This window comes from Zonotrichia albicollis, chromosome 1 (assembly GCF_047830755.1).
Source record: "Zonotrichia albicollis isolate bZonAlb1 chromosome 1, bZonAlb1.hap1, whole genome shotgun sequence".
Taxonomy (NCBI): domain Eukaryota; kingdom Metazoa; phylum Chordata; class Aves; order Passeriformes; family Passerellidae; genus Zonotrichia; species Zonotrichia albicollis.
Window position 1 is genome coordinate 38,249,451 of NC_133819.1, and position 13,570 is coordinate 38,263,020.

The 13,570-nt window shown below is 39.5% G+C and overlaps 1 long non-coding RNA gene across 1 annotated transcript in view; it reads right to left on the reverse strand.

The window, feature by feature from the left end:
• LOC106629955 (uncharacterized) overlaps positions 1-13,570 on the reverse strand; it is a 151,447-nt gene that overhangs the window by 122,048 nt on the left and 15,829 nt on the right. Inside the window, exon 2 of the long non-coding RNA XR_001333310.3 lies at positions 1,634-1,658. This is a non-coding gene — a long non-coding RNA (uncharacterized LOC106629955). The remainder of the gene's footprint in view (positions 1-1,633; positions 1,659-13,570) is intronic.

Sequence of the window (13,570 nt, forward strand, 5' to 3'; positions counted from 1 at the left end):
CTCACTGCCCGCCCTCCTCACCCGTATTGTGGATCACATCTCAGACTCCTCTTCCCACAGGATGCAATGCTAGCAAAAGCAGGACTTCCCAAAAACTCATATTCCCTCTTCTTCCCTGCCTTAAAAATATCAAAGAGAGTATTTTGCTTTTAATTCAGGGGTTGGTTTTTTCTCCATCTTAGAGCCAATCAAAGACACAGCACAACAGCACGATCAGGGTGACAGGCAAGAAATGAGTCTTCCTCCCCAAATGATTTGCAGTGGCAACCTTTGTTTGGGATAAAAGCTTGAGGCTTATAAGTGCAGCAAGGCCAAAGGAAGGAAGTTATTTCACACAAGCAGAGCATGTGGCTCATTAGAGCTGTGGAATAATAGGGATTTTCAGCATAGGTGATAGGATGTTCAGCAAGGAGGAAGCTGGATGTAGGGTCCTCTCCCTGCCCCAGCCCACAGCAGCTCCAAGTTGTCTTTCTCCCTAGCACAGCCTCAGTAGCACTGGGCTCCATGCAGTCTCCTCAGGGCTATGCACTCATTTCTGTCCCTAATCTCTTACCCATCTTTCCCAGGCTGTCCCACACACACTGACATGGGAGGCCATCCGTGGGGCTGGGGCACACTGCTGCAGCTGGGGCCCCTCTCAGGGCACCTAGGGCCACCCCAGCATTACCATCAACAACAGGCACTCACCCCCCACAAACCTCTCCCCACTTAATTACACCTTTCCTTTTCAAGCCCAAAATTCTGTTTGTGCTAGCACAGTTGTAGGGCTGAAAGCCCTCTCAGGCAGCTCGATGGAAATGATGCTCAGCAGAGCCAAATTCTCTGTAAGAACACCCAAAGCTACATTAAACAGCCCAGGAAAGGCACAGACAAGCACTAAAAGAAATTTAAATAATCCAGCCTCCCTCTGCTGCTGTGTTGACAGGTACAAACAGGCTACAGACAGGAGGTGCAGTGCTGCAGCCTGTCCTCTGTAGCTGTGGACAGAGTGTAACCCTTGCTTTATGTCTCAAACCAATGTACAAATACCAACAGGATTTTCCTAAGGCAAGCATTCATAGCTGCACAGATGAACAGTAGGATTTTGCTTTTAAAAGAAAAGACAAAAGCAGGGAGGAATTCCTGCCAGTGTTTCAGCCTGGGCATTCAGGTGACTTGGGAATCCCTCCTGAATTTGTGATACGCACTTTGGCACTTATGTTCAAAGTCCCTCAAATACCAAGAATAAAAAGAGTAGACAAAGGACAACACCAGGCAAAATAATTTCCAACTTCTAAACCAAATACCATCTGTAAAATATCTTTCTGTATGAGTGAGAAGAAATAAAATAATGATTTATTCAACAATTATGAGGATGAGATGTGTATCAACTACACATTTGATTGATGCCAAGTCTCAAAAACCATAAGCTCTTCTCTCCTTTCCTCGAAATAATGAGAAATGGCTGAAGATACTACAAATAAACTATTTGCAATCAGATTTCCAAATAATTAGTTCACGCTGTTACTATTGAAACCACTTGTGCATTGCTGGAAGGACAGATATCTGAGGAGAAAATGGAAAACAGAGGATTAAAAAAAATCCCCAGGTAATTACAGGGAACTGTGATTTAGGCTTCATCATCAGGACTTACCCATTTACAAGCTGCAGGGCCATTCCTAAAAAAAAAAAAAAAAAAAATCTGTCACTGGAAAAACAGGCATTGTTACATGCAACCTATGGTACATGCCAGACTCCCTGACATCAAATTTCAGTTACCTAAGGTAATGTTGGTGTAGTACCCTTAATTATCAGTCAAATTACCCCTACATGAAAAAACATAAGGGTGAGAGAGACAAGGAACTTGTCAGGGACATTCAGGCAGCAGCCTAAGGTGGCCTAAGAGCTCTGACACCCAGACAGTCCTGGCTGAAAGCAGCAGATAAACTCTTCTTGCAGTTAGTTGCTCATGATGTTGGTACATTAAATCTATCTATGGAAAAATAAAATGATTAAGCAAAAAAAGGTTAACATTTATCTCCAGTAAATTTAAAGAGATCTGTCTTCTCAAAAGAGTTAAGAAAAATAGCAAATGGGGATTGGTGACTGAATTCTCTACTCATCTCCAAATAAAAAAGTTTCAGTGGATTTTGGTAAAACACCAGGGAAACACCTGAGAGTCAAACTCAGTCCTAAAAGCACAAGATTCAAAGAAAAGCCCACAAATTGCATGTATTTGTTGAAAGCACCAAATTAAAGGCTGCAAATAAACCAAAACTAAAGCTAATTGGAAATCAGATGTTGTACCCATTACCATTAAGTGGTATCAAATATGATCAATATGCTTATGTTACTATTAAAAGCCTGTGGTAGGCATTAAAACAATTATGCAAAAAAACTGCTCTAAGAAATCCTTAGACAAGAACCATGAGAAAAGGTAAGAAAAGGTAACACTAAATTTCAGGGAAAAAATCCAAACAAATGCTCTCAAAAACTAGAGAGTCTGAAGAAAAAGTAACTATTATGTCTACTGCCTGTCCAAATCCTGCTTGTGAATAACACTTATTCCCACCGACACACACACGAGTCTTGGGAGGTTGATGAAGGAAAGAAGAAACACAGCTACTATCCTGGAAAGCAGAGAAAAGGAGGGATGTCCTGTTCCAAGACAGGACAAGGGCAAGTGAGGCAGAAATTACAAAGAAAGAAAATATTCTTCTTCAGCTTTACCAGATGCACAGTCTCCACCTTGACTGCTAGTCTCCTGAGTCTGCTACACTTTCCATACGTGTGCTTTATGGGATTCAGGTGTGGAAACAAGGGAGGAAAAAACCTCTGCTTTGAGGAATGCATACCAGTGGCTTGCTAATGACAGATGAGGCCCAGTACTGCATTTGATTGGCATCATTCCCAGCCACCAATGTCTGAAGGTACCCAAATCAATTCTCACTGTGGAATCCTGCTGAGGACAAGCAGAGCACCAAGGCTCAGCAGAACTGGTCGCAGGGACAAAACCAGTAGGAATTTTAAAAGGATGGGAAAACGGATGTGTATAAGCCAGGCAAATCTGTGGCACACTGATTTATAGGGATTTGTTAGCATGTCAAACAAAGGCTGGTAATTTGTTGGCCGATTGGAAAAGAAGAGTAGGAAGCTTTAAGCCATAAAAGCGTAAATGGTCACTGCAAACACACACATACACAAAAAAAAAGACTGTCCTATTTCCCTAGTTTTGTAGTAATTTGTGTAACCTCTCTAAAATTCCTGGGGACCTAAATATAATTATATGCCTTGGGAATGAATTTGGACAACAGTTACCAGATAATACCTGGTGTGGCTTCCAGTTTAGCACACAGCTTAAAAGTCAGATGTGGGAGAGGAAAGCCATATTTCTGGGGGTATTGCAGCAATAATTTACAATTTCCAACAAAAATTATAAAATATAATTCAGGGAGACTCCTTGATCATTAAAATCTTATGTACAGTGATGGTAGTTGGTTAAGCTGGGTACAAAATCAATGGGAAATGACAAGAGGGAAGAAGACTCATCTTGCTCATCTCAGGCACACACAGATATTTTTCATATCTTCAGTACAAACCAGAACTGCTGCTGTAAGATGGCTCTAAATATGAGCTGCTCTGCTGTTGTCCTGCAATACCAGCTCCTCCAGCACAATGCCTGGAATCGTTTCTGCACAAAGTGTCACCACAGCTGCTGCTGTATATTTGGCTTGAAGTTCCACCTCTAGGGAAACCCATGCCAAACTATTTATAATAATGGGCTGCAATTTATGTGAAATGACTTTGTACCCTTCCTACATGAGAAAGATTCAGCATACCAGTCTATTCATTAATGCCTCATTAGTTTAAAGGTTCCTTTATAAAGCAATAATACAGGTACTTCGCTTCTCTATGGTGTCGTTCTGCAAAGAGTGTCAAAATGTTTTCTAAACGTAACCAAATATTTAACAGCCTCCAAAATCAGTGTGGAAGATGGGAAAAGATTATTATGTCTGTACCTAGTATACTTTCATATTACTGATAAAAGGAGGCATTTAATAGTCAAAAGCCTCTGAGTCCCTACCAGGGCTCTCCATCCTGGCTTTCACCTTGCACTGCTCCTGCAAAGAAGAGAGAGAAAGGTACGTCACAGGCAGAGCTGTACACAAAATTCAAGAAGAAAAGCTCACTCTGTCTGGGGAATCAATCTCATCAGTGTAAAAACTGTGTGGAATGCTCTGCCCTGTGTGTGGGCTGTGCAGCCAGGGTTTCTTATTTGTGTACTCAATGGATGGCTTGAAAAATATTACAAGAAAGTTACAATAAAATCTCAAAAAAATACACAAGTTCAAGTCTACAAAGTACTTAAGCAAGAGATTAGCTTCCAGCATAGGAGGAATCAAAAACAATGCAATGTAACCTGTTTTGCCAAGTCAGAGGGTAAAGCAAGAATTTGTTCTCTTATTTAATGTCTGATGGGCGACAGTAAAGGCTGCCACACAGACACACAAAGTTCACTTTTCACTGTATCATCTACCTGAAAGTGACCAAATTTAGACTCTCTCTCTCTCAGCTATGAACTCTGTTCTTTGATAGAGGTCATCCCCAGCTCCACATTTTTGAATGCTGATGCAGTTTGAGTGTTGCCAATTTTCCTGAAATCTTAGAACAAATTGCTCTCTGTGCTGCCCATCTCTTTCAGTTTTTCCTCCAAGGAATACTGGAGGCTGGTAATAGGAACTTCTGGATGGAAACAAGCAGGGAGTATAGCAAATCTCCACTCTTCAGCCCAAAGGTAGCCCGAGAACTTAACACTGCTTATTTTTATTCATGCTAAAATAAAGTGGACCACTCAACAACCTAGTTTCTGTGAGCCAGACAGCCCTGCTGAGCAAATTCACAGCTATCTAATTCAAATCACATATTTTCTCAAAGCCTGCCAGTGATCTCCTACTGAAGCTACAGAATATCTTGGTTCATCTTTGTCTCAAACTGACAATGATAGCTCTAGCTGAGCAGATGGTCATTTTTCTAGTCAGGAGATTTCTTATGACATTCCTTCAACCACATATCTAAGATACTTCCTGCTCTTTCATTCACAAGATCTTGATTTCTCTCTCTCTGAAGGTGATATTTTCATCCTTGGCACCTTCTGAAATTAGATAAGCAATCTTCTCTGTTTATTTGCTGTAGTGTACCTAATTTGCTGGCAGACAAAACCCAAAGTAGCCAAAACCAAAAAAGCAATCCTACTTCTGCCATAGCTAGCTCTTTCCTGTGTAATTTATCTCTGTCTTACACACACCCAAAACTCACCCCACTTTGGGTGGATGATTGAAATGATTAATCCAGTGCTTAAGCTGAAGGTATGAGGAGACCTGGGCCATCTGTAAAGATCACCAGGAATCTGCTGCAAGCCTACATTTTGACAATATGCATGTTCCTGACAGCTTAGATAATTGAACACTGCATACAGGCATCTTCCCTAGGGGGTGTGCTGCAGAAAGGAAAAATACAGCCCCAGACTGTAAACCCTGCCAAGTACAAAGCCCTCCACTCATCCATTACTCCACCTTGTCCAATTCTCCACCGCCTCCTCACAGGCAGAGGAGAAAAATCCTTGGAGGAATATTAAAATCCACAGCTTAACTCTGAATCATCATCCCAGAACTTCTTTCCCTAAATAGGTAGCTACGGACGGGTTTTGTTAATTATGTTGTTCCCAGCCAACAAATATGTGACACGTTCCCCATGACCACCACTGACCACAGGACACTCTATCACTCAGCAGCTTCATGAAGGCAATGAGGAATTTGATCTTCTGTGTAACAAAGTCTCCAGACAATCTCAGCCTCCCCACAGCAGAACATAGTTGAAAGGTTTGTGCTCGCAATACAAAAACACAGTTAGTTTTTCCACCTAGCAAACTGTACTGTAAGTAGTATATCGCATTTTTGCAAAATTGTCCATAAGCCATTCTCAGTTCCCAACTCACTAAAGTTTATAAAACACATGCTAAGCCCCATTTATTTTGCTGGAAGCAATCCCATGTTTTCAGCTAGTGATATTGCCAAATGCAGGTATTCAGAAGTCTTGAGTAAAGCACTACGTTCCAAAGTAATAGGTCAGTATTTTCTTAAAGATATTATTTTCCCTTGGACTCATTTTCCAACTGTAGTCCAGAGCCACAAGGACTACAAAACTGGGTTTAAGCTTAAAGATTTGAATCTCTTCTAACAGAGCTGAAGCCTTAAGATCAACACAAAACAGATGAGAGATGGCAATGCTGAGTTAGATAGGCACATGCTTAAGTGATTTGTTTTGTTTCCTTCTTGAAGGGAAGGGCTATGGAGGAGAGGAGGTCAGAACTTTAACCTCCAACTCTTTCACCTTTGAATCCTTACTCAAAAGCTTCCAAGAAGGAAAAAGGACTTTGCAGCATGTCTGGGCATTTAACAAATCCAGGCTCTGGTTAATCAAATAGAGAAGCCCTAGGGCTGTACTAATTCCTAGACCCAATGAGGCCCCTCAGAATAGAAGGAAACTGTGAGCATAATAGGTAGCAGAGCTGCTTGAGTTCATTTACATGACATATCCCTGGCTCCTAAGCTATTCTAAGGCTCCTAAGTGAATAGCCAAAAGGAGGTTTTCCCCACCCAAAACACTGATCTGCTCCACTCAGGGCACCACTGACCATAGTGACCCCTAGATTTGTGGCACTGCAAAGCACACTAAATATTAAGGGGTGAGTGAGGCTTCAGGAAATTACATATAAATATGGATTGTATTTATTAAGTGTGCTGATAGATATGCCAGATCTGACACTGTCTGTACAAAACCAGAGATTCAGTACAACAACATACAAAGAAAAAAAAGAAGCTAAACTGCTAATTACAAAAGAATAGACACTTCACAAATGTTTTCTTGCAGTCAGATTTTCTTCCTGCTCTCTCAATGGAATGATTTGCTATTACTTCATACCAAACTCAGTTGAAATTAGCTAGCCATGATGCTTTACATCACGATCTCTTCAGTAGCTAGGTAGTTCCATGCAAGACAACCAGAATTTAGAAAGCAATTAAAGGATCAAATGATTCAGTGAAACGTTTCTGCAACCTGCAATTTAAAGGGCTAAAAGTCTTTCTGCAGCCATCAACGCTTTCAGAGTCATGAGTTTATTTTTACTCTGTTATTTCACTTGGTGAGGGGAATGTATATATTTAAGGAGATGGCTGATCCTAAAACAGGAGCTCAGTCTTTAAACACTGTTCAGCATAAATAGTATTCTGGTTTGCAGAATAAAAAATGAGGGGGGGAAGCTTTACTTAGTTTTGACTATTGACAATTTCACATATATAAAAAAGAAATTTCTCCAGTTACTGCTAGGCAATCTGCACTGCAGAATGTAGCAATATTTAAAACAAAATTACACAGAAAAGGTTTGCAGACTTCGCAAGAGAGATGAAGTTTCAAGTCTGAAATTTTCTGTAATTTTATTTATTTAAAAAAGATCCCTTCTTGATTCATAACAAAGAGAAATAATTACTAACTTATTTACTTCTCTTCAGAAATGCAAGCAGCCAGGAACTCAGAAACTGAACTGAGAAAAATGAGGCACTTAAGATTCATTCTTGTTGGATGGGTCAGTAAAATATTGCACTATGTACATGGATTATCTTCTTATCTTTTAGCAAATAGTTTGCTAGTCAGTTTTGACTCTCACTAATCCCTCTCAATATCAGATTTGCTGTGTATTTCCAGTTAACAATTTTCAGCCCATTGTTTATTGCCAAGATCTAGGATTTGATAACCATTTAATATAAATACCTGGAAAAAGAACTGTAAAACTACAATAATTAGAAGTATCTTGCAATTAATTTTTAGGCAACATTTTGGCCACACTTGATGAAGATTTTGTCATATTCTGCAATATAATGAACTCCTGAACAAAAGCAAACCGGAGCCATACTTTAGTTTGCTTCGAAGAAAATTAGATTTACTGGGGGAAAAGGCCTACTTGTAAAAACAGCTTAATCAGACATTCAGTCATTTAGCAAACAGAAGGAAAGGCTGAGCAGCTGAGAGTTTGGTAACAGTAAGTGATGACATCATTATGTTGTTCAACTCCCACCTTACAGCTACTGAAATTTATTGCAGGCTGTGGCTGCTTGATCAATACAAGTATGCAAAGCAGCCTTTGGGTTTTAAATCTGTTCCAAGGTGTTTGAAACTTGCATGAAAATCAATGTGATAGCTACAATTAATGGCTGTCTTGCAACTCAGGCAAAGGAAATTTCATTGTTTGCAAGGTGTCCCCTCTAAGTGAAGGGAGACCCTAACAGCACTAAACATATGTGGTGTTCTATCATCACCTATTTAAAGAAACCCCAAAAACAACAACAACAAAAACCCCCTCTAACCTACAATTACATAATATGGGAGAGGAAGAAAAAGTTTACAAAGTCAAGTCTTTTTCTCAATCTCAATCTCAGTTCTCTCAGAGATTTCAGACTTCAGATTCAAAACTTCCTGAGATCGTATTTCCATGCTGACTTAGAAGATAAGTAAGAGCTAAGGCACTCAAGTCATTAATTTCTCCATCATCATTTGATTGTTCCTAATTTCCTACCCCTAACTTGAAGCTTTCTGGATGTTCTGATTATCAGAGCAAAAGTCACTTAACTAAATTTATTGCAATAAACACAGATAAATAATCATTTAGGTGACAGATTAATTCTCAAAATGGACAAGGATGTAGCACACTGTGGGGCACATAGCCACGCAGGGAACTGCCATATTTATCCTTTTAGTTAGACCCCTTCTAAAACCATTCATGAAAACTAAATAAATAAATAAAGGAGGGCAGGGGGAACCACAAAACACACACACACAAACCCAAAAACAACAACCAAAAAAATAACCAAAGAAAACCCAACAACCTCAAAACAGCCAGCCAACCAACCAACCAACCAAATTCTGGAAAGCAATCAATATCTCTTAAGAATATTGTGATTGTACTTGTTAATTGGAATATCTTCTAGTACATTAAATATTGGGGAGGAGGGGTTAATAGTTTCTACATTGTCAACATGAGAATAAAGTTGTCTTAACTTTAAAAAATGTGACAAGTGTTTGGGAACCCAAAGAAATGAAAAAGCACAGATTCAGTGTCAAGGCAAAATTGAATAAGGACGTATTGCTGGCTTTAAACCCAGCAATTGTAGCAAGAACTATCAGAAATAAGAATTTAATTTATTGAAATATCAGAAATAAGAATTTAATTTATTGAATAATTCTATTATCTGTTTTCCTTCTTTTGAAACGAAAAAGAATGAACCAACTCAGAAAGATTTTTTTCTAATCCCGAAGTAAATAGCAATTATGTTATTCTGCCTCTTCAGACAGTAACAGAGTATCCACTGCTCCCAGGGTTGAGATTTCCCTTCAGCCAGCAGCGGAACTGGTTCTGGGCCATCTCCCTGCAGTGCAGGTTACTATGTCACACCCATCAATTGACACATTTCTCTGCTTGGGCTGCCGAGTGTTTCTGTAGTGCCATGATAGCGCACAGAGAAGAGCAGAGAGAATATGTGAGTGGAACAGCTACACAAACACCAAGGTCAGTGGAGAAGGAGGGTAGGAGGTGCTCCAGGCACCACAGCTGAGATTCCCCTGCAGCCCTTGGTGCAGATCATGGTGAGGCAGCTGTGCCCCTGCAACCCATGGAGGTCCATGGGAATGCAGAGATCCCCCTGCAGCCCATGGGGGAGACCACACCAGAGCAGGTGGATGCTTCAGAGGATGCTGTGACCCTGTGGGAGGCCTGTGCCAGAGCAAGCTCCTGGCAGGGACCTGCAGACCATGGAGAGAGGAACCCACACTGGAGCAGATTTCCTGGTAGGACTTGTCAGGGACCCATGCTGGAGCAGCCTGTGCCGGAAGTACTACAGCTGGTGGAAGAGGGACTCATGTTTGCTGCCCTTTTGTGGAGAGCTGCTGCCTGTGGGATGAACTCACACTGCAGTAGTTCATGGAGACCTCACTCTTGTGGGAGAAACCCCATGGTGCAGAGGTGAACTCCCTGCGGGAACAACATGTGATGAACTGACCATAACCCTCATTACACATCTCCTTCAGCTGCTGGGAGGGAAGAAGTAGAGCATGTGTAAATAGAGAGTGAAGAGAAGTTGTTTTTAAGGTTTGTTTTACTTCTCTCATTATCCTGCTCTAGTTTTGATGGTAATAAATTCAGTTAATATCCCCAAATTCAATCTGATCTGCCCATGATGGTAATCAGTGAATTATGTCTCCTTGTCCTTATATCAGCTCATTAATCTTTCATTATGCTTTCTCTGCCCTGCCAACTTGATGAGGGGAGTGATACAGAGAATTTGTGGACATCTGGCATCTAGACAAGCTCAATCCACCAGAGCTGTGGTACATGTTTGGAAGACAGAGAGATGTATTTTTTTAAGAAGGAGAAGCTAGGGTCGCCCTGTTTTCCACATCTCACTGAGGCATAAAGAAAAAGGTAGAAGCCACACAAATGGAAAGATTTTGAGTATGCATCTTTCCCAATGGGAAATAAGAGAAGTAAGCAAAACACGAGTAATAGAAGCCTGAGCTCTGGCGCTTTGGTAAAATCACTTCTATTTTGGATGGGATTGTGTTTCCTAAGCATACTGCTGCTGGCCTTTTCCATGGCTTTGCTGATTTTGTAACCTCCTACTGGAGGTTTCAGCCAGCTGTCTTGAGTAATATAATTTAAAAGAGACAATATCTATTCTCATAAAACCTTGCTAGAATGAAATTACACATTATTGAACTCTTTTATCAGAAAACATATTTTAAAATAAAGTACAGGGTTTTTTTAGATTGTGTTAGAAAAAAATGAGTTATTTTAAATATGCCAATCAATTTGTATGGAGACTATCAGTGTCTTCTCGTGCTTCTGAGAAGGCCTCCCCTGAATACAGGAATGGGGTGTAAAAATGAGTGAATACATTATCTTTGAAATGCTATACAGAATAATAATCTGGAGAAACACTTATACATTATAATTATGTGCTATTTAGAGTCCTTATCTAGGTAGAAAGACACAGTGAGGAGCTATAGATAGGAATGTTATTTTCAGTGTAAGATCTTCATTTTGTTTCATTCATCTTCTCACTGATGTGATTTTGATCACCTCTCAGAATCCTGATTTGTTGGAGGTTTTTATATCATATATCCTCACCAAAGTTGGATTTCTTTTTTAACTAACATGATATTTACCATTCAAACAGTTGGTAAACTTCCCAGATCAAATTAATCAACTGAGAAGCTTCCGAAATTTTAAATATGATCCCTATGGCAATAAAAGGTTTCCACTGTTGATTTTGACTTACAAGTAATAAAACAGATACTAATTCATTCTACAAATTGAACATGACAGCCAAACTCTACAACATGGCATTTTGGTGCTGTCCTATGACTCATCTGAATAAAAAACTTATCATATATGATATACTTTCTGAGATGTTAATGTCTTTGTTATATAAGATTGCATAGGATTGTGCAGACCAGGGCACAAAACAGCTTGGATTAAATGTCTGGGAAATTAAATCCCTTTGGATGACTGTCAGGACTAGTCTGCCTCCATTATCCGAAGACACAAGCTGGCACATTATCATTTTTATACATAGTTAAATACCCAGACTCTGATTTCATTAATCATTCCGTTTATCAATTCATGCAAATTTACCAGGGAGAGGGCATTCCCTGTCTTCACAGGAAATGCTATTTCCTAAAATACTATAGATGTATTACATAATATAAATGTCTGACATTTTAGCAATAATAATAGCACTTGAATCAAAGGTGTTTTCCCCTCAATTCCCCTTTAGCCTGCATACATTTTCAGTTCTGCAACCCCTACTCCTCTAATAGAAGCTTTCTTAGACCAAAATAAAGCAAAAATAAAAATAAATTTAATTTTTTTTTTGAGTACTTCACCCCACTTCAACCACAGGTAGCTCCAGAAGTGCAGATCTTTATCCCCATCACATGCCAAAGTTGTATTTCCTTATAAGCCAAGGAGAAAATAAAAAACAGTATCTGCAGAATAATAAGCTGGATCAGCTTCCAAAAGATGATGCCAGGGGATTAGAACCTCCTGCCTTGCAAAATGGATTTTTCACAACAGGGGAGACCCCGCCTGTCGGAAGCCAAGACCATGATCACACCACAACCCCTCTGTAAAGAGACTAAGTACTAGTGGTCTACTCAGCAATACTCACTCTGCCTTCAGCATAAAACTGAGCTCTGAAATTTTCCAGTTGAGTCATTTGCAGGCTCGTATTTATAACACAAACTGTGATTCATTCCCAATTTGTCTCGTCTTGGATTTCATGCCAGGACCAACTGGAAGAGATATGCCCTTCCACTCTTCCAGGATGTATTGCAAGGAGCTGGAAAGAATTTTGGTGTTCTGCGTAAGCACCATCCTAATACACAGTGCTGATACTGTGCCACTGTGGTGGCATTGTAAAATTTTCTATTATTAGCAGATGAAATAACTCTTACACTATTTCAGGCAAAATTTTAAACACGGGCTTATTTTCATTTGCTTCCTTTATGAAAAAAAAAAAAAAGTAGAAGCAAGTTGTTTCTACAAAATTAGGTCATTGCAGGTATAGGTCCTTCATAGGTAGAATCAGGTATTTCAATATTTAAATTTAAAGGGAAAATAGTTACAGATAACTGGTATTATCTGTCAGGGTATTTTCTGAGATCTCATTCCTTATAGCCAAATTAATATTCAGACATGGGAAGAAACAGTGAACTGTTAACTATATACCAGTTTGGGTGTAAATTTATTATTTTAAACCCGTTTCCTGTAAAAGAAAGTTATGTAAAACTCAAATCTACACTTTGACTAAGGTAATTTCTTGTGATTTTCAGGAAACTAGATCCTGAAATTATGCTAAAATGCCAATCATAACAAAATTAATTTCCTTTTAAAGACAGATTTAAATGATACACACTGTATCTGCCATTATTAAGCAGAACATGACTCTTAGTCCAAATTGGATGAAGAAATTGATATCACTGATAATCTTTACATGCAGGCATGGAGTTATGATTTAAGATGGGTCTGGATACTGAGACATACCATACTATTTTCTAATTCCCACTGAGAATCTCCCACTCTCCTTGGCATTTAGTCTCCTTGTTCAAGAGGAATTACTGATACATAAAATTTACTAACATATAGCAAATAAATTCTACTTCAATAATGTCACTATTTAGGAAAGCAAGGCAAACAGGATGTGGTCCTAGGTGCGAGTACAATATTGATCCTGGATTGAGCCTATCTTAACAGAGTAAGGCTTTTGTATGCAGTCACTAAAAAGAGCTCAGAGCAGCGAGGTAGGAAAATGTGTCATTTTGCTATCACTGGATGTACACACTAATAGCATTCTCCCTCGACCCTCTTTCTTTCCAGTTTACTGGATGTCCTCTCCCACTAAGCTTAGATTTTTTCACCTAGTTTTCTCCACTGCCTTTTGAGCATTTCCTTCTGTATCACCTGGCTCAGCTAATTGTTTCA